The sequence below is a fragment of the Ctenocephalides felis genome, unplaced genomic scaffold, assembly GCF_003426905.1.
Source record: "Ctenocephalides felis isolate EL2017-DRISC unplaced genomic scaffold, ASM342690v1 CF-g0.4_SCAFFOLD_01886, whole genome shotgun sequence".
Lineage (NCBI taxonomy): Eukaryota > Metazoa > Arthropoda > Insecta > Siphonaptera > Pulicidae > Ctenocephalides > Ctenocephalides felis.
Window position 1 is genome coordinate 98845754 of NW_020538040.1, and position 23460 is coordinate 98869213.

The following is a 23460-nucleotide window of genomic DNA, read 5'->3' on the forward strand; positions in this document are numbered from 1 at the left end:
GTACGTTGATGTACCAAATCAATAAATTGAAATATATCTTTATATATTATCAGATGAAAAACTGTTTTAAAAAAATTATTAACAATTTTACAGATTTAATAAAGCACTATCAAATTTACTACAGTTCACAAAAGATTATAATACATACATGAACTAGGTGTAAAATGGTATTGCCTTAAGGCATGTTACAACAACTTCCCAATGTGAATAATTGAAATTGCGCTATATCGATAAAATTTTCAATTTCAAAAATAAAGTTTTTACTTACACTAAAAACTAATCAATGCGGAACCTTTTTCCCACCTTTATCAAACAGTTTTTAAATTTTTGAAATCGGTTCAGGGTTTTAGGCTAAAACGTGGACAAAAAATTTTGCACTTCTTTGATAAATAATAAAGAAACGGCTTGATCGATCATCGTACAAGAAGGTTCTTGTAGAAAAACATCAAATGGCTTTTAAATTTTTGAAATCGGTGAAGAAAACATTAACGAAAGGTCAAAAATCGCAAGCGCACAAATTATCAAATCGGATAAAATCGGCGAAAACATAAACTTCTCCTTGAGGAAATTAAAAATGTGAAAATATTGATATATTAGTGTAATCAAGTAAATAATGCAAAATGTTTTGTTTTTTTTAAGATTTCATATTTTCGGTAATATAATGTAACCGTAATAATTTTTTTTTTTGCATGATTTGCTTGATTTTACTAATGCATCTGTATCATTTTAATTAACTTCCCGTAGGGTAAGTTATAATAATCGCAAAAAAATCGAAAATGAAAATTTTCATATATCTTCATGTTTCAAAGGTTTCTGAACAGTTTGGCATACCTTAGAAAAAATGAATGTATGTGTGTGTGTGTGCGTGTGTGTGTGTGCGGATACAATTTTTCGTCGACAATTTCGGGCACATCGATCAACCGATTTAAATAATTCAAAAAACATTCGATTGCTGTTGATAAGGAGACGTGCTGATTAGTTTTTGTATAGGCAGGTCTAGCCGTTTCGAAGATACGGGGCAAAAAGTGCCATAAACGGTAATACAGTTTATAAGAGAACGGAGAACATTTTACTTGTATTGACAAGATGAACAACTGATTAAATTTTCATGAAGGCAGGTCTAGCGGTTTCGGAGATCTAATGAAAAAAGTAAAAAAAAATGCCATTCGGCGGTTAAAACTGATCATTAGACATATGCACATCAAATTATCAGATATTTTATAGAGATTTTAACAATAAGTATAAATTTTGTTTACATTCCTATGGGCCCCGTACCAATGTTTATCCGTTAGACGGCGACGCGGCGCTTACGCGCTTTGATATTTTGTCTCTATGCAGTTAAAGCAGTACGATTGCTTTGAAAAAAAGTTCAGAACTTCCAAAATATTTCAAAATAAAGAAAACTTTTTCAAAAAGACTTTTCCAAAAAAAGATTTTTTTTTTCAAAAATTTATAGATTCTCAAAAGTCTATTTTTTTCAAAAATGTTAATCTTTTTCAGAAAAAAATATTTTTGGTACGGGAAGTTCCAGCAATTTGCCTAAAGGCACGATGCCATGCGCCCCACTAGTTTGTTCGTAAAATTGGAATTAATCCATTTTCAATTCGTCAAATAGAAGGGCACAGGGCGCATAAAGCAGCACTAGTTGTAATCTAGTTTTGGTCATCCCCAACCGGCGCGGGGGTGTCGGAAATTCCGTCCGTATGAGGGGCGACACATGTGTGCCCGAGAGAGCGCAAAGGCAAAAAACCAATTGTAAATAAACGTGACTAGTAATAACAAACTGCGCGATGCATTTTCCGCTGCAAGTAGTCGACCCAGTTTGCATACTATGAAATAAATATATTATGCAAATAACAGCAGACCAATAGAGGAGGCAGGGCATAATTGGACAACTTTTTATTAACACACATACACACATATAAGTTTTCCACTATGATGTTACACGAGAACGACAAATTCACATGAATTGATAGGATGTAAATTCATATCATATATTGAAACATAAATTAGTATTGTTCATTTTTTTGCTGTATGCTTTGATTGGCTGAATGCCATGGAAGTTCATGGAATATCGAAAAATATAACGCATAAAAAATTATTGTCAATATTTGCTTTAATAAATAATATAACTATTAGTGCATGGCATCGTGCCGTAAGGCAATATGCTGGAACTTTCCGTACCAAAAATTAAGATTTTTACGCCTGTGGGGTAAAAAGGACTAGATGACAAATTTGTGAAAAAAGAAGAAAAAAAAAACATTTCCACAATGATGAATTAGCTGGGAGTTTCACTAAACATAGTGATGTAGATGTGTTTTTGAAATGTGGAATTTGTTGTGATGTTATTGGTTTGATTTTCACAATATAAATGCCCACAATGAAATTAGACCTTTGTGCCCCGCCTAATCCTATATATATATATATATATATATATATATATATATATGATAATTTTTTCCGATGGTGATACATAAATATGTCGATAAAACTATAAACTTTTTAAACATGCACCCATCCACATAATAAAGATAAAGAAAACTATATTTTGTTTGTTAAGGTTAATTTAATGGCCCATAAAATGGATGAGTTTGTGTGTGTGTATGTATGGATACTATTTTTCGTCTACGTTTTTGGGCGCACGGATCAACCAATTTATATAATTAAAAAAAAGCATTCGATTTCTATTGATGGGGAGACGTGCTGATTATTTTTTACGGCCCAGCCGTTTCGGAGACACGGAGCTAAATATGCAAAATATGGCAGTTTTTGAGAGAACGAAGCTTCAGATTTGAATGATTCAAAAAAGTTGCTTGTGTTGCCAAAACAATTGTTTCTTGTTTTTTTGGTTTCCAATTATTTTGGTTTGTTTATTTTGTAATTTAGTTTATATAATTCTTATATTAAGTTTTATTAAACTACTCTTCATGTGAACATTTATAAATGCCTTCGTTCAATTTAAAAGTTCTCATATTATGTCTATAAAATATGAATAATGAATGTTACTATATTTATAATAATATATTTGAAAAGATGTAATATTCTTTAAGTATTTCATTACGGTATGAGAAGTACCAGCAATTTGCCTTGAAGCACGATGCCATACACCACTAGTTATTTTTCTATGATTCTACAAACAAATATCAAAATAATTTAGTTAAATATTTCAACATTTTACGTTTAAGAACAATTTAGAATAATAGTGTAATAGGAAAAAATAAATAAAATTAATGAATTAACAACTTTTACGTATTTGAGTCATTGCTTTATAATATTTATATAAAATCTATGGCTGACACTGACAGAAGCATAATGTTTTTTTATAGAAAATTAGAGGTAAAAATATTTTTTTAATTAACTTCCCGTAGGGCAAGTTATAGTAATCGCAAAAAAATCGAAAATGAAAATTTTTATATATCTTTACGTTTCAGAGGTTTCTGAACATTTTGGCATACCTTAGAAAAAATGGATGTATGTGTGTGTGTGTGTGTATGTGTGTGTGTGTGTGTATGTATGTGTGTGTATGTATGTGCGGATACAAATTTTCGTCGACGATTTCGGGAACACGAATCAACCGATTTGAATAATTCAAAAAACATTCGATCCGTATTGATAAGGAGACGTGCTGATTAGTTTTTGGCAAAGGCAGGTCAAGCCGTTCCGAAGATACGGGGCAAAAAGTTCCGAAAACGGTAACTCAGTTTTTAAGAGAACGGAGCGTCCGATTTTAATAATTCAAAAAACATTTTATTTGTATTGACAAGATGAAGAATCGATACAATCGATTTCATGAAGGTAGGTCCAGCGGTTTCGGAGATATAGAGGAAAAAGTAAAAAAATGAGCCATTTGGAGGTCAAAAATGATCATTAGACATATGCACATCAAATTATCAGACATTTTATAAAGATTTTAACAATAAGTATACATTTTTTTTAACATTCCTATGGGTTCCGTACCAATGCTTATACGTTAGACAGCGACGCGGCGCTTACGCGCTTTATATTTTGTCCCTATGTAGTTAAAGCAGTACGATTGCTTAGAAAAAAAAGTTCAGATCTTCCACAATATGTCAAAATAAAGAAAAAAAAAATTTTTTCAAAAAAAAAAAAATTTAAAAAAAAAAATTTTTTTTTAAAAAATTTTTTTTTTTCAAAAAAAACTAATTTTTTGTCCAATTTATAGTTTCTCAAAAATTTTATTTTTTCAAAGTAATTTTTTTTCAAAAATGTTAATCGTTTAAAAAAAAAATAATAATTTTTGGTACGGGAAGTTCCAGCAATTTGCCTTAAGGCACGATGCCCTAATTGCCTTAAGACAGAATTCCACTTACAGCTAGTTTTTTATGTTATTTGAAAAGCGATCAGAATTTAAGAATTCTATGAATTGTTTTCATAATAAAATATTAAATTTCAAACAGTTGCGCCTATCGGTGATGAATTTTGCAGCAATGCCGGACAAGAGGCTATTTTCAATTAGAAACATTTCTGTCTATAATTTTAAGCTAAAAACCGATGCCACTACTTCTTGACATCAGGGTGACCGAGCCGAGTATCAAATCTAGGATGGAATTCGTATCTTATAGCTCTAACCACTAAACTATTGCTATATGGATTAGCATTCAAAGGGTTTTATTTCCATCCATTATTAAAACTAATTATACTACTTATACTTATATATATATATATATATATATATATATATATAAATATAGTAGTATAATAAAACTAATTATACTACTTGTACTTATTATATTGATCAAAGTAGCAATTTCATTGAAGTTCTTTATAATTAATTGTTTAAGATTACAAGCAACATCTTAAAAATATGTTATCACATTTAAACAATATCTTATCACGCACTAATTATTGTTATAAGGGCTCTATCAGTAATTAATTATTACCGTAAGATATTCAGCTAGATACCTTCACATTAAGTAAACATTATAATAAAATTCAAATAAACACTTAACCTTCATTATTTAGATTATGTAAATGTAAAAATAAAACCAAACAAGTCATTCAAGCTGTATTGGGATATCTAACCTCAACCGCAATTACGGATCAGAGATTTCTATCAATTATAGACTGATTTCACAATGCGATCATTAACAAGTAATTTGCAAAAGGTCAATCCACCCCTCGGTATAATGAACCCCGAACTCCCCTATGTGCAAGCAAAGCAATCTCCAACATCGGCAAAGGCAACGGAATCGATTACAAAAATAATTCCGGCCAGCACTTGCATAGCGCCTTATTTATATTTATATTGTATGTATGTAATATGGAACTACATTTCGTTATTATATTTCGTATTTTGTATTCTCAAAATCCAAAAAATTACACTAATACGCTGAGACAAAATTATTTTTCATAAATTATTTGATTACATATAAATAATAAATCAACGGTAAACAAAATATGATATTTTCCACATTTGTAAGTTACACATTGTGTCTGCATTCAAGACATTTTACCATGTCCATCGAGTGTTAACACTTTCGGGACGGCACCGATTTCAAAACAATTTACTTTACCGACTGTAAACTTGATTTCATTGTGTATGTTATGCAATTTGTTTGATGAAAATTTGTGGTCATTGAAGGACATACATTTTTAATATTAATTTATTTTTGATCATTTTATAAAGAATGGTGACGTTCAAAATAATCTCCAAAACGCATAGCTGGTTGATTTTGACATGTTTTACAATAAAATGTTGTTCGTCGCCTCCCTTCTGGTGCTTTTCTGTCAGAACAGGCAATGCAATCCCTTTTTCTTTCACTCAGATTCAGAATATCCCACTGAATGATTAGTCAGTATATTTGGTCATTTTTTTGCTGCCATAATGGTTTATTTTTTCTATTATATTGTCTAATAAATCATTTGTAAAATATAAAGTAAAATAATCTATTGGATTTCTTATATTGCTTGGTATTTGTAGTCGGGGTATTTGTTGATGTATGTCAAACTCGATTATTGAAGGAGAATCGGCACATTCGCTAATGTCTTTCCGCTCTTCATATAATTTGTCGAACTTCTCCTTCTTGTTGTTGGTTGGATAATATCATCATCACATTCATCGCTATCATCGGTGCGAATAGTAATTTCGTAAAATTTGTCTGTATGAATGTCTATTTGAAACTCATCTTCACTACTGCTTAATTCACAAAATTTACCAGTCGTTTTGCCATATGTATTTAAAAGCGCTCGGTCTTTTAAATATTAAAAAAAGACCATATAGCAAAGAAAACGGCTAAAAATACTACTAAAATAATTTAAAATTATTTTCAAAATACAATACTGTTTATTACTGCTATATGTAATTTATTCAACTTTTCGATGCAAACTGAGTCTTTGTTTATAAAATAGCCTGTGCCTCACAGAGTATGTTTGTCCACTGAGATGGACAGCCGTCCCCAAAGTGTTAAGTATTATTTATTGTAATAAACAATCGGAGTAATAAAGAACTCAGTTTTCTTAGAATTATTAATATTGCTAATTAAATCAAAATTGAATTTCCCTGATTTTAAGGTTAATCGATATTTGAGGTAAAAACAAATTGATTAAATACCAAAATCATAATTTGTATTATTAATAGTATATCGTAACAAATTAAAGTCAGCCGTTTAAGAAATTAATAAAATTTTCTTCACTATGTCGTTCTGACCTATTGAAGTCCAAATGAATTTTCTTAAATTCAAAATTAATCATTTTTAATGCATAAAAATTTTTTTTTAATTAAAAAAAGATTTTTTGCACACTGTCAATACAAACGAAATGTTTTTTGAATTATATGATCTCTTAATAACTGCTATTTTTTGCTTCGTATCTCCAAACGGCTAGAACTGCTTTTGCAAAAAACTAATCAGTACGGTTACCCGTCAATATAAACCGAATACTTTTTGAATCACTCTAATGGGATGGCCAGTTCTCGCAAAAACCGAGTTTCCATTTTCTGCACTTTTTGTTTCGTATCTCTGAAATGGCTTGACCTGTCTTTGCCAAAAACTAATCAGCACATCTCCTAATCAATAAAAATTGAATGCTTTTTTAATCATTCAAATCGGTTAATCCGTGCTCCTGAAAACGTGGCCAAACATACACAATTTTTTGTAGCGTATGCCAAATTGTTCAGAAACCTCTATAACGTAAAGATATGCAGAAATGTTCATTTTCGATTTTTGGACGATTATTATAATTTACATTATGAGAAGTTAAAAATCTCTTTAGTGCGACTGATAGTAATCAAAATCAATTATTGATCAAAAATGCGGGATTGATACGAAGTTTGAAAAATACCACATAATAAAGCAGTAACAATATGTCCCGAAAAACTTTCCATTTCCATTCCGACCCTCACAATCAGTATAACCATATATAGTAGGCGTAAAAATTATTTATTTATAGATAATAAAATCAATTATTGTACAAAGCTAATATCCGCTGATTAAAAAATGAAATACTCAATATAAGTAAAAGAATACGTAAATATTCCAATGAAACAAAGGGAATTTAATTTACATTCATCCTCTTAGAGAGTCAATCGATTCCTACTTACCCAAGTGCACTTTATGAGCACTTTAGTTTGTTTTCAAAGTGTTTACAACGCTCGCGAAACATATTACGAATATTAGCAACAGGTCGCTATCCTTCTAGTATTTTACTTCATGGTTTAAAAAAAACATCCTTTTAACATATATCTACATGTAGGTACGACATGGGCATGTAAATAAGAATATATGATAATAAGGAATCTTAAGTAACAAACATTGCGCATTTACATTAACAAAACAGTTCTCGTTCATCATAAATCATTAGCACGTTTACGCGTATACAGTGCCAAAATTTGTTTTATTATCTTTGTTGATATAATTAACAACACGCAAAATTCATTTCGAAAATAAACTTTTCCTCCATACAGTTTAGTTTTGAGAATGGCAATACGCAAAAAAGTGCATCTAGTAAACAGTCTTGAATTATGCATATTATTAACAAATTGCTCTCATATAATAATTTAAAAAAAGCAAGAACTTAATAAAAGAATTTACTGTTAGTTGAAACTATTCTAGATTTAATTATTATTAATTATCGTGACTTAAGGCAAATTGCTAGAACTTCGCGTACCGTAATTAAACATTCGGAGAAAAAAATTCCAATAGTCAACAAAAATATATTAATGATTAATAACAATTGTTTCAAATGTTTTCAAATATATTATTATAAATATTATAGCACTCATCATTCATATTTTATATATCAAAAATAAGAGCTTATAAATTAGACGACCACATTTATATATGTACAGGAAAAGTAAATGAACAAAACATAATCAAGCCGAATTAGGACGACACATTTGTGAATCATTTGTTCATGCGAGTTTTTGCTTCAGCTACGAAGCAGTGCACATCGTTCAGTTATACCTGCGAATAAACCGGTTTTCTACCTGCAGTATTTACGTACCCTGTACGGGTACGTGAATTCAATAATCAAACTATTGTTAAGCCATTGTTATCAATAGAAGTTATTTAATAGTGCAAGTGAAAACAACAGTGTTTGAAGCATGACCCCGGCTGGGGTCAGCAATCATGAGTGCTCAAAAGTCGTTTACAAAGCGCTTGAAACCCTAAATAATGATAATGAAAGTGATTTCGACAGTATGGAGGAAAGCGACGAGTTTGGTGACGATCCTATTTATGATCCTATTAACTATCAACCAAGTACATCGAATGCCAATGTTGATTGGCAAGTTGTTAATCACAAGAAACGAGCAGCAACACCCACGGAGTCTAGAAAACAAGCCAAGGTAGTAGTAACGAAAGACTACTGGCTTAAAGCTACTACTCCAACCAGAAATTATTATGCAGTTTTAGAAAAAACATCTGATCAAAATTCACCATCTCAAAACAAACAAGTGCAAAATAAAACAGCGATCAAACCTCCACCGATTTTTGTTCACGAAGTGGGAAATATCAAGCCATTGATTGAACTGTTAGAAAGCGAAGCCAAGAAACATTACACACTAAAAACTATAGGAACATCACAAGTGAAAATAAATCTTGAAAGTGCACAAACTTATAATATTATTCTAAACAAACTGAAAGAAAGAGGAACACAGATGCATTCCTATCAAGATAAGTCAAAACGGTCATTTAAAGTCGTGGTTAAAAACCTACACTATAGCACCGACTTAGACATGGTAAAAAAAGAAATAGAAGAACTAGGGCATAAAGTTGTACATATTTTTTTTCTCAGAAGTAGATATACAAAATTCCCACTAAATATTCTCTCGGTAGAACTCGAGCAAAAAGAAAATAATAAAGATTTTTACAAAATTGAATTTTTATGTAAAACAAAAGTTGAAATTCAAGCCAAACGATATTCTCGCGAAATAGTCCAGTGCACACAATGTCAAAGGCTAGGACATACAAGAAATTTTTGCTACAGAACTCCCCGCTGCGTGAAATGCGCTCAGGAACACCCAACTAAAAATGCTCATGGACAGACAAAATAAATAGCGGAGTAACATGTGTTCTCTGCAATGGAAATCATCCGGCTAACTACAAAGGCTGCAGGGTTTATAAAGAACAGCTCGAAAGAAAATATCCAGCTCCTCGGGAAAGGCAATTCACTTCCAATAGGCAATTTATCAGTAACACAACAGTACCTGGAGTTTCGTACTCAAGGATTGCTCGTGGAAATACACACCCAGCTGAAGAGACTACTGAAGAGTCTATTACAAACAAAACGAACAACAACAATAACGAGCTATCTGAACTCAAAACAATGATCAAAACACTGACCGAACAAATGAGCACAATGCTCAATATACTCACAACAATTTTAAACAGGAAGTTTTAATGGCAGGGATTTTAAGAATATGTTTATGGAACGCCAATGGTCTGTGTCAGCATACACAGGAGCTTAAATATTTTTTAATAAACAACAACATCGACATCATGCTTATATCTGAGTCTCATCTCACAGACAAAAAGGACTTTCGTATTACTAATTACCAAACGTATAGCACAAATCATCCGGATGGAACAGCGCATGGTGGATCAGCCATAATTATTAAAAACAAGATCAGACATACTGTTATAGAATCATTTTCCACTAACTACATGCAAGCAACAAATATTGCTGTTGACATATTTCCGAAAACCATTATTTTTTCAGCAATATACTGCCCTCCTAAACCTACAATCTGTCAGCAACAGTTCTTGAACTTTTTTCAATCTATTGGTAATTTATTCATCGCTGGAGGAGATTATAATGCAAAAAACACATGCTGGGGATCGAGACTAACTACTCCCAGAGGACGTGAGCTTCACAAAGCAATGAACCTGCTAAACCTAAATGCAATATCCACAGGCGAACCCACATATTGGCCCACTGACTTGAGCAAATTACCAGACTTGCTTGACTTTTTTATAACCAAAAATATCCAAGAAAGCTCTATAGAAGTTCGATCCTGCCTGGACCTAAATTCGGATCACTCACCAGTAATACTAACGTATTCTCAAAACTTCAATATTGTTGCTGACAGTCAATTACTAACCAATAAATACACAAACTGGATAACTTATAAAATTTTTATTGAAAATAACCTACACTGCAACATTCGCCTGAAAACTGAAGATGAAGTCAACAATGCCATCAATCAAGTAACAACTATTCTACAACAAGCAGCAACTAATTCGACACCCAGAGATGTTAATTGCAAGACTCTCAGCATTCCTTTGGACATAAAAAAACAAATAGCCATCAAAAGAAGATTGCGTAAAATATGGCAAGTCACTAGGCATCCCGAAGATAAGAAAAGACTTAATAGAGCCTGCGAAAACTTAAAATCAACAATTAATGCTTATAAAAATGAATCTATTAGGACTTACCTAAACAACCTATCTTCAACTCAAGATACGAATTATTCGCTGTGGAAAGCATGCAAACGACTCAAGAAACCAGTTATGGCTGTACCACCGATCAGAAACCCTGATCAGTCATGGGCAAGATCACACAAAGAAAAAGCCGTACTTTTTGCTGACTATCTACAAGAAACTTTTAACCCGGCACCTCCTCAATGCAGTCGTAGCGAAGAAGACTTCATAAATGATTATCTCCACCAGGATATAAGAACTACTAACGGAGTTAACAGAACCACCTTTTCAGAAATTTCCGGTTTAATCAAATCATCCAAATCAGGAAAATCCCCAGGACATGACAAAATAACAATAAGAATGCTAAAAGAAGCACCCAAGAAGTTGATAAGATATTTAGTTATAACCTTCAATGCAATAATTAGACTTCGTTGCTTTCCAGAAGCATGGAAAACTGCTAAAATAATTTTAATTCCTAAACCTGGTAAAGACCATCATTTAGTTTCATCATACAGACCAATAAGTCTACTTTCTTGTGTATCAAAAATCTTTGAGAAACTTATTCTAAAACGAATAAACTCTGAAATACATAACAAAAACTTAATACCTAACTATCAATTTGGCTTCCGACAACAGCATTCAACAATTCAACAAATTCACAGAGTAGTTAATACAGTCAATGAAGCTCTTCACTCAAAAAATTATTGCTCTGCAGTTTTTCTAGACCTTACGAAAGCTTTTGATAAAGTGTGGCATAAAGGACTCTTATACAAACTTAAAAAATGTCTGCCCTGTAACTTATATATCTTACTTAACTCTTATTTACAAAACAGAAAATTTTACGTCTACATAAATGGTGTTCAGTCAGAAGTGAGAAATATTAGAGCCGGAGTTCCTCAAGGAAGTGTTCTAGGACCAACATTATTTCTTCTATACACAGCCGATTTTCCTGTTAATTGTAATACCAATATAGCCATGTTTGCAGATGACACATGCGTTATCGCTCAGCATCAGAATCCCGAAATGGCATCATTACTTCTTCAAGTTCATCTGGACAAAATGGAACAATGGTTTAAGCTGTGGAGAATCGAAGTCAACAATTCCAAGTCGGTACATGTTACCTTTACCCTTCGCAAAGACACATGTCCTCCAGTTAGAATCTTCAACCACACAATTCCTGCAAAAGAGACAGTCAAATACCTGGGGATGATTCTAGACAAGAAATTAAATTGGAAAGCGCACATAGTCACTAAACGGGCACACATGGAACACATAAGAAGAACTTTACACTGGTTGTTGGGTAGGCAATCAGAACTATCAGCCTACAACAAGATTTTGTTGTACAAAACCATCATAAAACCAGTTTGGACATACGGAGTACAACTATGGGGATCCGCCAAAAAAAGTAACATTCAAATCATACAAAGGTTCCAGAACAAACTCTTAAGACAAGCAGTGGGAGCTCCCAGATATGTCCCCAACTGGATGATACATCAAGACACTTGCATAGCCACAGTCACAGAAGAAATTAAAAACTATTCAATGAGACACAAACAAAATATTGACAATCACAGCAACGAACTTGCAGCCAAATTATACGACACAACTTTCGATTACAGACTGAAGAGAACAAAACTTATTCAGTTAGCACAATAAGGTTTTTAAGTTATCGTTTAGAAATAATGTAGTCCTACTCCTATGTTTAATACTAGATTAGTTAGATTAGAAGATTATTATTATTATTATTATTATTTTTTGTTTTGTTTTGTTTAATCTAATATGTATAGTTTAATTTGATTAGTTTTTAAGACTACCTGGATCAAATCTACTTTAGTTTAACAACAATAATATCAGGACCACCACTGGGCGGCCTGATATTCCCTTTCTATTTATATTAATCAAAAAAATTACTAGATGTCATATTTATAGACAGTTGTAATTACTTAATGAAATAATAAAAAAAAAAATTTGTTCATGCATTAGAAAACCTTATCTCATATTTCTCAACATTACAATATCTGAATGTCAAAGTTAAAATTATTCATTTAGAATTTTTGAAATGTAAAACTTCGATATTTTTAAATATTAAAATTCAAATCATTTTTAATATTTAAAAAAAAATAAATTAGAAGAAAGTAGTTTTTCGAAAATTGTTTTTTTTAATTTTGAAAATTTTCAAGCCGCTGGACCTGCCTTCCCAAAAAACTATTCATGCTTTATGAATCATTCTATTCGGATGCTTTGTTCTCTCAAACATTTTTTTCAAATTTTTGCTCCCTATCTCCGAAACGAGTAGACCTGCCCTTACCAAGAACTAATAACTAGTCTCCCCATCAACACGAATCAAAAGTTTTTTGAATCATTCTAATCTAATCGATTGCTCCGATCTCTTAAAAACTGCTATTTTGCACGACCTGCCTGTGTCAAAAACTAATCAGCACATCGCGCTGCGAATAGGAATCGAGAGTTTTTTGAATAATTTAAATCGGTTAATCCAGCGGCATCTAACCTTTTTCGCATATTATAAAGAGTTGGTTTTTTGTTGATATTTTTTTTCACCAAGATTTAAATATAGTTTATTTTGAAATTTTAAATATATATAAGTGTAATGCGTATAGAATATACAAATATAATTTAATTTAATGTATTGTTATCAATTCGATAGATGTACATAGTTTGTAAGTCACAATGCCTATAATATAATGTATCCAAAATAATGTATCTATTTAATGTATCCCCAATAATGTATCTATATAATGTATCCAAATTCGAAATGAAATAAAAATCTTATAAAACTAAAACTGAAAAAAAAACCTTTTTCGCGCTGCTTCAATAAAAAAAAAGTTTGCTTCCTCCTTAATTTTTTCAACAATTTTATTTCATAAATACTCAACTGATAATAACTTTTTCAATTATTTTTTATATCATTTCAAAATTTTTGGTTTATTTTCAAAAATAGTATTTTGTAAATTACCGTATTCGCCTCCCCTGTAACAGCCAAAGGCTCTCCTGAGGGAGCGTCCTACAGGTTGGAAACCGGGGAGTTAGTCTGTCAAAAACGTCGATAAAAATTGAATCCATACATACACACATACATTCTTTAAGGTATGCTAAAACGTTTAAAAACCTTTAAAACGTAATGATATGCAAACATTTTCATTTTCAATTTTTAGACGATTACTAGCACTCACACCTCCGGGAAGTTAAAAATCAAAGAACCTTTTTGGAAGAGCTTATTTAAAAAATGTTTATTAGAAAATTCTCTAACTAGAAAATTAGTAACTTTTTCCTAATAAAATTGAAAAAAACATCTTTAAAAAAATATGTCCAAAATACAGTGTTACATATAATTATCACTTCTACTTATAACTATTCCTTAAAATTTGATATACACTTACGATTTTTAAATTGGACAATAAACTTTATGAATAAATAGCATTATATATATATATATATATATATATATATATATATATTTATCAATCGATTCAACTTCGTTTTTATATATAAATTGACTGAAGAAATCGACAATATAATAATTTCTATTTTTATCTATTATACGATAATAGCTATTTATACAAATTGCTTCTTGCGATCTTTATTTATATTACAATATGACATTCTTATTTAAATACAGAAGTTTGAGAGCAATGTAGTGGGCGTGAGCTCGTTAAAAAAAATCACTTAATATGTGCAAGAACATAAATCTCGCATAGCAAAAACATGAGTATGATAACTGTATAACATTTTAAATTTAATGAGTTCACGGAACGACAAATAAAAGTTATTATGTTTTGATAGCATTTTAATTTACATTCATAAACGTCAGATGAACATATGATTTTGTAATATAACGACATGTAAATCATTATTCATTGAAATTGACAAGATTTAAAAGCCAATTTTTGGCTCAAATAGAAATGATATGGTGACCTATGTTATGGGTCTATCTTCGTATGAACTGGTAGTAAAAACTGCAAAAAACAATATGTTTGCTCTGCGATCAGGTGTTTTATACATCTAACGTAACATCACGTATAATATTGCTATTTGACGTTTGTGCGATTTGTAGGTTAGGTTTCATGTGTGAAACGCCTGATCCCACATCAAATACATAGCTTCTTGACAGTTCTTATTACCAACTCATACGAAGATAGAACCATAACATAGCGTTACCATAATATTTTTATTTGATCGGAGATTTGACTCCGTAGTTAAGTTGTTTTCCAATGTTTTCCAAAAGTGACAAAAATTATAGATAAGTTGTGCTATTTGTCAATACGTTGTAATTTAATTATGGTTTCTCCTGGTTAAATTACAACTGAAGATGACATAATACTGTATGCCAAAATCACACACACACACACACTTTTACAGTTGACCCTTGCTAATCCGACACTATTAAAAAAAACTGAAGGGTGTCGGACTACTGGAATGTTTGGATTACTAACAAAAAAGTAATAATTTTTAACACACGATATGAAAGATTTGTTCGCTTTGAAGGGAAACTAGAATTTAAAAAAAAACGATATTGGAAATAACGCTAATATTTCCAAAAATATCTTTCGCGAGGGTGTCGGTTTACTGGATGTGTCGGCCTATCGAAGTGGCGGATTAGTAAAAGTTTACTGTATATATGAATATATATATATATATATATATATATATATAAATATACAGGGCCACTCCTGCCATGAATGCGATGCGTGCAAAAAATGCGGGCGCACGCATTAGGGGGCGCCAAAATGAGATTCGGATATGAAATTTATAATGAAGTTTAACCCAGGACCGGCCCTGTATATATATATATATATATATATATATATATATATATATATATATAGGAATTGAAATTCAAACCTATTTTATCACCAGTTTTTTCACGCAAATTAGCTTCAGTACGATGTAAGATAAAAGTTAAAAATACCTAAAAAATATATTAAGAAAATTAAAAATAAATAAAAAATAAATTGAATATTCTTTAGTGATATAAAAAATAAGAATAATATAAAAAATAAAATACATTTATTTAAAAACTAAGATATTAAAATATTACCAATAAATTAAAATGTTTATTCTATTTAAGACGATCCAAGATATGAATGAATGAAGTTCGTCGTTGTATATCTATTGTTTATATATTAATGTAAAATATAAAAAATACCTGGATCACAATGAAAAAATGCTAATAATTAAAATGATTACAGATTTAAGAATCTGTAACAATCACAATTCGTGAAACTCGTCAGTTATTCTCAATTTCACAATATCACAACACACTAGTATTTACTCAAGTACATCATATTTATTTACACATCATATGAAATTGTTTATTTAGTTTAATAACTCACTCAACAACACCGTCGAAGGTAACCGAAATCGCGCTACACTTGAACTAAATCGAATCAGTAAAATCATGGTATGTAGGTCAGTTCGCGAACGATAAAGTACGATTTAATGACAAATTGTTATTATTATTTAATAATCGTAGAGATAGAGACTTTGTGTCGCCGCATGATAAATCGTCGAATTGCGATAGAATTACGTCGGCATGCGAACGGCGAACGGCGATCGGAGCGCAATGTACGGCGGCTGCCTACATCGATAGGCGATAGGCGATAGGCGTTTGGCGATGTGCGATGTGCGAACTGTCGAGTGTCCGTAATGCGAATTCACAACATGCGCGCGGTGACATCATCATTGCCGCTCCGCTCCGTAAATGTTTCATATTGTTCAGTTCAGAACCGCACTGGTGACTGTGAATGTGACTGGTGACCATTACAGTAGAACCTCGATTAACCGGACTAATCGTTGTCGAAAAATCGAAAATCCGTATAATCCAATGTATGAAGAATAATTATGTGTATTTATCAAAAATAACAAATACATACATAGATATCAACAAAAATCAATGTTTAATAAGATTAAAATTTTCTTATGCATGTACATATATATTTTCTTAGATTACATTTCATATATATACTAAACTGCAGCATAAATCGTGCAAAAATTCGAATTGTAGGTATGTACTAGAGATGGGTAACTCAATCCGGAATTATCACTCCGATACAACTCCTCCCTCGGAGTGAATCCGAATGGAGTTGTTTCACAGGATTTGTCATATCCGGCTTCCTTAAACTGGTACTGAATCTGTTAACTCGTGCAGACGTTTACTGTTTTTGTCGTTTTTGCTTTGGGAAGGAAGCGGTCACTTTCTTGTCTCACAGACAGTTTTATGACCTTTTAGGTATACGTTTTTTTTCCAGAAAATACAAAAATATTACTTCAAAGATACAGAACAATGAAATTGTGTTCAAGTGTGAATAGCTCCAATGTATAATTTATTGAATAGTAAGGGGTCATATTTCTAACTACGACAATCTTTGGCCGTGAATGACGGCAATCAGGAATAAACATACCCAAAAATATACGAAACGAAATACATTTTTTTAACCTGGTTATTATTAACACTTTAGAGTACAAATTTTGTCAGTGATATCATTAGTATTTAAGCAGCAAAAAATATTCAGTATTATATTATTACTTTTACACAATTATATAATTGTGTAAAAGTAATAATATGCTAATCGAACTACGCGATATAACATTAATTCTCAAATAGACATAGCAGAAAAAAAAATTTGAAAGCAGATAAACTTTATTACAAAGTTTATTACATATTTTATATAAAATTCATCCAAAAAATCAATTATTTTCTCATCAAAAGGAAATAATTAAATTGATTTTGATTCTCAAGTTTTGCGTTTTTACTTTGGTCAACACTGCTAAAATTACGAGTCACTGAGTCGATCATCTGGTTGACCGAAAAATTTTACAATTTGTCATTTATTCGTTTATTTGTTTATTTTTTTAGAAAAATTATTTTATTGATATTTATTCATAAATTTTCATTTTTAATAATTAGTGGGATTTGACAAATCCTTAGATACATAAACAACGCACATTAGAACACATTTGTGTCGAGTATTTCGGATTCAAAATTGTCGGAGTCGTGGAGTTGTTAAGCGGATATAACTCCACCATGAAGCGGAGTCAAATCCGAGTCGATCCGGCTTCGGATATGATAAGCCCATCTCTAGTATGTACATACATATAACTCTGTCGCGGTTGGTAGTCCGGATAATTGCGAATCCGTACAACTGAGGTTCTACCGTACTTAAGTTATCTCTCTTGACTACATACTTTCACCAATGAAACTTTACGTGTACCACAAATTTTGTTAATTTTTAATAAAATTTTAACATTTTTTATTCATAAGTATAATATATATTGTTGGGCCATCCCCCGATGGCACCAAACAAAATGTAGGTTCTTTCTGCTGCTAACAATAATTGCCTATCACCACTGTACAAAATGTTCAGATAAACTTTGATATTTTTTTTCTATTTCATGATTTCTTGTACACTTTACACATAACTTAAACAACCGAATGATTAAATATGTCACCATCTAAAATATGACTACCGACAGAACCTACGACTGACTGAAGACTTAAGACTATTGCGTCATTTACAAGCTTCGCCTTTCAAAGTAACTTTGTATTCCTAGATAACAATATTTTACGAGCATGTTGATTCGTCGTTTGAGTGCAATACTATAGATGCAGTTGCTGTAGCTTATCTTGTGGTCTAGAAAGGAATTTTATCAACAAACACGTGCAAGGATTGTGCATACATTGTTGTACCACTAACTGCGTTTGTTCATATTCTGACCGTTATATTTATAATATTCATTTATAATTATTACGAATGGATGAATACCCCTTACAATATATATCTTCTATATGTGCATCCAATGTAAGGGAGCGTCTGGTATAAAAGATCATAAACTAGTGGTGCATAGCATCGTAAGGTCATGCATTATACTTATATTTATATATTTTGAAAATTTTGAACTTTTTTAACTGGACGCTAAGTTACAGTAATCGCAAAAAATAATCAAAAATGAAATTTTTTACATTTTTTCTAATTGTAAGGAGTGCCAAAATGTTCAGAAACTTCTGAAACGTAAAGATATACAATTTTTTTTATTTTAGATTTTTCAGCAATTGCTATAACTTACCCTATGGGAAGTTAAAAAAATATAAAAAAATCGAATATGAAATAAACAAGTGGTGAAAATGATACCATAGATTAAGACAGAACTTCTCGGTAGACCTATAATATGTTTCATTATTGATATATGATCACAACACTTGTACCACTTTCACTCGTTTATATATAATCATACATAAATTGGTTTTATTTATCATAGTTTTCTTTACAATATTTGTACCTTTTTTTAAAATTAATCTCTTCTTCAATCATCTTATTATCTTTATTGAACTTTATTAGACAGCATCCCAACTTGTTTTTTTTTGTTCTAGCTGGTTGTATGTGAATATTTTCATTTTCATTTTGTCTTATATTGTTTTCATTTATACACTTGTTTATGGCTATTGCTATACAAGTATTCATTCTATTATATTTAACACTTTAAAGTACGAGATAACTCATAGACTCCGCTCCTTTCTTTGACGTCAACTATGAGTTATCTCGTAATAATACAATGCATTAAATAGAATTGCATTTTTGCCACATTTTATAAAATTGACGCAGCAGTCTACGTATGAATTTACATTTATAACTTTTGATTATTTTTATTTACTATTTATTAATTTGAAGAAGTCCTGAGAAAAGTGGGCGAAGAAAGGACTCTACTGAGCACAATTCTGAGAAGGAAAGGAAACTGGATCGGACCTCTTTTGCAAAAGGAGTGCCTTCTACACGACGTCGTCGAGGGTAAAATAGAAGGAACAAAAGGAATGGGAAGGAGAAGAATGCAGACGATTGACGACTTACGCGAGAAGAGAAAATACAGGGAACTGAAAGCCGAAGCACATGATCAAGCAGCATGGAAACAGAAGTTTGGAAAGGAAAATACATGAAATAAAAAATGGGGATAGGAAATAGTGGTAATGGGATGAAGGGCAAGGCAATCATTTATTGTGGTGGCTCTCACACCATGAACCTGCCTTCGGGCAGACTACCATTTATTATTATTTATCTATTAATTAATGCTAGATTATCTACTTTTTAGTGAAATTTATTATAGCTATAGCCATTAAAGCCATTATATCATTCTAATTACTAAATGTCTAACATACACCAGATTGCAATTTACATTGCAAATAAAAAAAAGAAACCTATTAATATTTTTTCAGTATTCAAGAATTCGATGAAGTTATCCTTGTCGACTATTTGAAAGCTTAAAACATTTAAACTTTGAAATTTCGCTCAATATATTTAAATTAGGTTTAAAACATATAAATTTCGATATAACATATTATTTTGATAAATAACTACTACTACTTTTTTAATCCTCCTAAAATTGCAAGGAAATACCACCAAAATATTAACAGAGCTGCTATTTTTCGTACAAAAAAGTAATATTTTTTCCAAACATTTGATTGTATAAAAATATGTGTATTAAAATACAATCTATAAAATCTCTTTATATAAAATTTATCTCTATTCTTTGTCGTATCCAATATAAGGTCAGTTAACGAATTGAATTATAAAATTAAGAATACGAGTTAATAAATATTTGGATGCCTTTATTATTATGTATGTAATCTAGTTCTAAAAGTCTCTCAAATGATGTTTAATACCAAGCGTTATCAAAGAAAGAATTGATTAAGTTGCATAACAATTTTAATTTTTCACCATTGTTTTCCATATTAAAATTTTCGATGCGAGCGAGATGCTCCGCTTAATAAGAAAAGCTGAAACGCTGTTTCATTACACAGGCATTTAATTAACTACATTACAACATGTTAAATGAAACTTTGTAAATCCTTTGAATACCGCCATGGAATAATATTGTTTCGACTCTGACTAAATTCATAAGCAAGTTGTTGAGCCATCGCATCGGCGCCCGATGCCTGATGCCTGATGCCCGATATGAAATGCCATTCGCATTTATGTTCTATCCGTTTGTATCATACAATCACGATTTGAACGATTTAAATAGTAAACTTTTAACGAGTCGCACTTAAAACTTTCATGGTCCTGCATTGACAACATTCACTATTAATGATCTATAAAAGCGCTGCTGTAAACATATAATTCAATATGATATAATTTACATAAATATTCGGATATTTGATGCGACCCGACGAGTTAAAGGTTATTAATTGAACGGCTCTGATGACATCAAAGTCTGGTTCGTGTGCATCGGTTGCGCAAAAATTTATGGAAACCCAATCAAGGCAATAATTATTATCCGATATCGTATAATTTTGTCTGCTTTTATACCAGTTGTGCTCACACGGCCATAAATGTTGCATTCGATGCCTAATTCCACGTTATTGGCGGTTACGGTTAGATTACGCCCAGTTACACAGATTTCGACAGGTGTTTCCGAGTATATTGGGTCCATTAAATAATCCGTCAACACCATTATGTCGTACGATAATGAATTGAATAATAAAATTATTTATATGACATGTTATTTTCAAGTCGGTTTAAACCCATTTGCCCACTTTTTATATAAACTCTTAATTGTGAATAAATAATCCATTTGCACATAAATTAACTTCCTAAGTCCTAATTAATGGAATTAAATCAATTTTTAATAGATCAACAGGACTCGCTCATATGTAAGGGCTTGAACTACTGGATCTGAATTAGAGGTCCCGCGCTCGACCAGCCTGTTGTCAAGCAGTAGTGACAATATATTTGGAAATATAGACAGCAATATGTTTCCAAGTGGAAATAGCCCTGATACGGCATGGCTGCATCAATAAATATTCGTCATATTACAGAAATTGTAATAATAAATTCATCACACAGAGATAGGACAACTGCTTGCGTGCCATCTGAGAAAACCTACTAGTATTAAGTAAAATAAGACTCTCAAAATAATTATAAAACTAGTGGTGCTTTAAGGCAAATTGCTGGAACTTCCTGTACCGAAAACAAAATTATTAAAAATAAACTTAGCAGAACTTTGAAAAGAATAATTTTTTGAGAAATTTTAAAATTTTTGAAAAAATTTGACTTTTTTGAAAAATTTGATTTTTTTGTATTTTGATTTATTTTGAAAATTTTGAAATTTTTTTAAGCAAGACGCTGGACCTGCCTCACAAAAATTTCACCAGTTGTTCATTTTGTCAATACAAGTAAAATATTTTTTGAATTATTTAAATCAGACGCTCCATTATCTCAAAAACTGAAATACCGTTTTTGACACTTTTTGCCCCGTATCTGCAGAATGGTTAGACCTGCCTTTGCCAAAAACTAATCAGCACGTCTCCTTATCAGTAGAAATCGAATACTTTTTGAATTATTCAAATCGATTTGTCCGTGTTCGCAAAATCGTCGACGAAAATTTGTATCCGCACACACACGCGCGCACACACACATTCATCCATTTTTTCTAATAATAAGGTATGCCAAAATGTTCAGAAACCTTCAAAATATGAAGATATGCAAAAATTTTCATTTATGATTTTTTTGCGATTACTTTAACTTACTCCACGAGAAGTTAAAAAATAAACTGAGTTATATTCCTGATCTTATTGGTTTTTAGCCAAGGCAAGAATAGTCGATTTGGGATAAATGTTCATTCACCTTTTGTTTCATTTAGAATTACCAGGTCATCCAAACAAATATTTAAACGAACTGAGTGAGGAATCTCCTCAAAGATGAAAAAAAATTGCCATACGATCTTAAACAAAATGTCAAACAAAGATGTCGCATTGTAGATAAACTCTTAGAAGGCATAAAGAACAACATATTGTCTTAAAAAATTATGTATATTTTGATTGGCAATGAATATATGTTCACCAAAAAAACCTATTATTTCAACACTAGTTTATCATACCTACTTTCAACCATTCATCTAATGATAACTAAATAATCATCGACCAAGAGTAATCATTTTTATATTCCGGAGTTTTTATTTTAGGTACGAGAAACTAATAAAATAACGTGCAGTTATACCATATATTTTCCAAAATTTAATAGAATCATAATTAACAATAACTACAATAGCTAGTATGAACTTAGTACTAGTAGTTGATGTAAACTTTTTAATTACCAAGAGTCCAAAAAACTGATGCAATGATGAAAAGTTTGAATTATTAATCATTACTAGTACATCATATCATATCAAACCTAACCTCCAAATGGTACAAATAACAATGTTATCATAAAAGTAACTTTTTGTTGTCTTATATTAAGTTATATTTTGACTGATTGTGCCCAAGTTACCAATTCAGCATTTGAATTTTAAAATTGTAATAGGCTTAATTTCTCACATCTTGTGAAACTTCACAATAGTCATTTATCAAAATCTATATATTATAAATAACGGAAACTCTGTGTGTCTGTCAGTAAATTGACATTTGCTCCACCTACCCCATGAATAATTCGATTTAATTTCAAACCTTTGTATAAAATTTATATTATCTAGCCTCGAATATTTCGAATTACCGCTTAGTTTTCTAGTATTTTATATTGATAATTCACAATTTATGAGCATTGAACAAATTCCATAATTGTTATAAAAATAACTCAAT

The 23460-nt window shown here is 31.1% G+C and overlaps 1 protein-coding gene across 2 annotated transcripts in view; it reads right to left on the minus strand.

Moving 5' to 3' along the window:
* The window catches only part of LOC113378245, a 74462-nt gene that overhangs the window by 42284 nt on the left and 8718 nt on the right, over positions 1-23460 (minus strand). Inside the window, exon 1 of one of the 2 annotated variants that reach the window (XM_026618773.1) lies at positions 16042-16119. The exons of the other annotated variant lie outside the window; for it this stretch is intronic. The gene's annotated coding sequence lies outside the window, so the exon portion shown is untranslated. Of the gene's footprint in view, positions 1-16041; positions 16120-23460 lie in introns of those variants that run through there. 2 annotated transcript variants of the gene reach the window in all.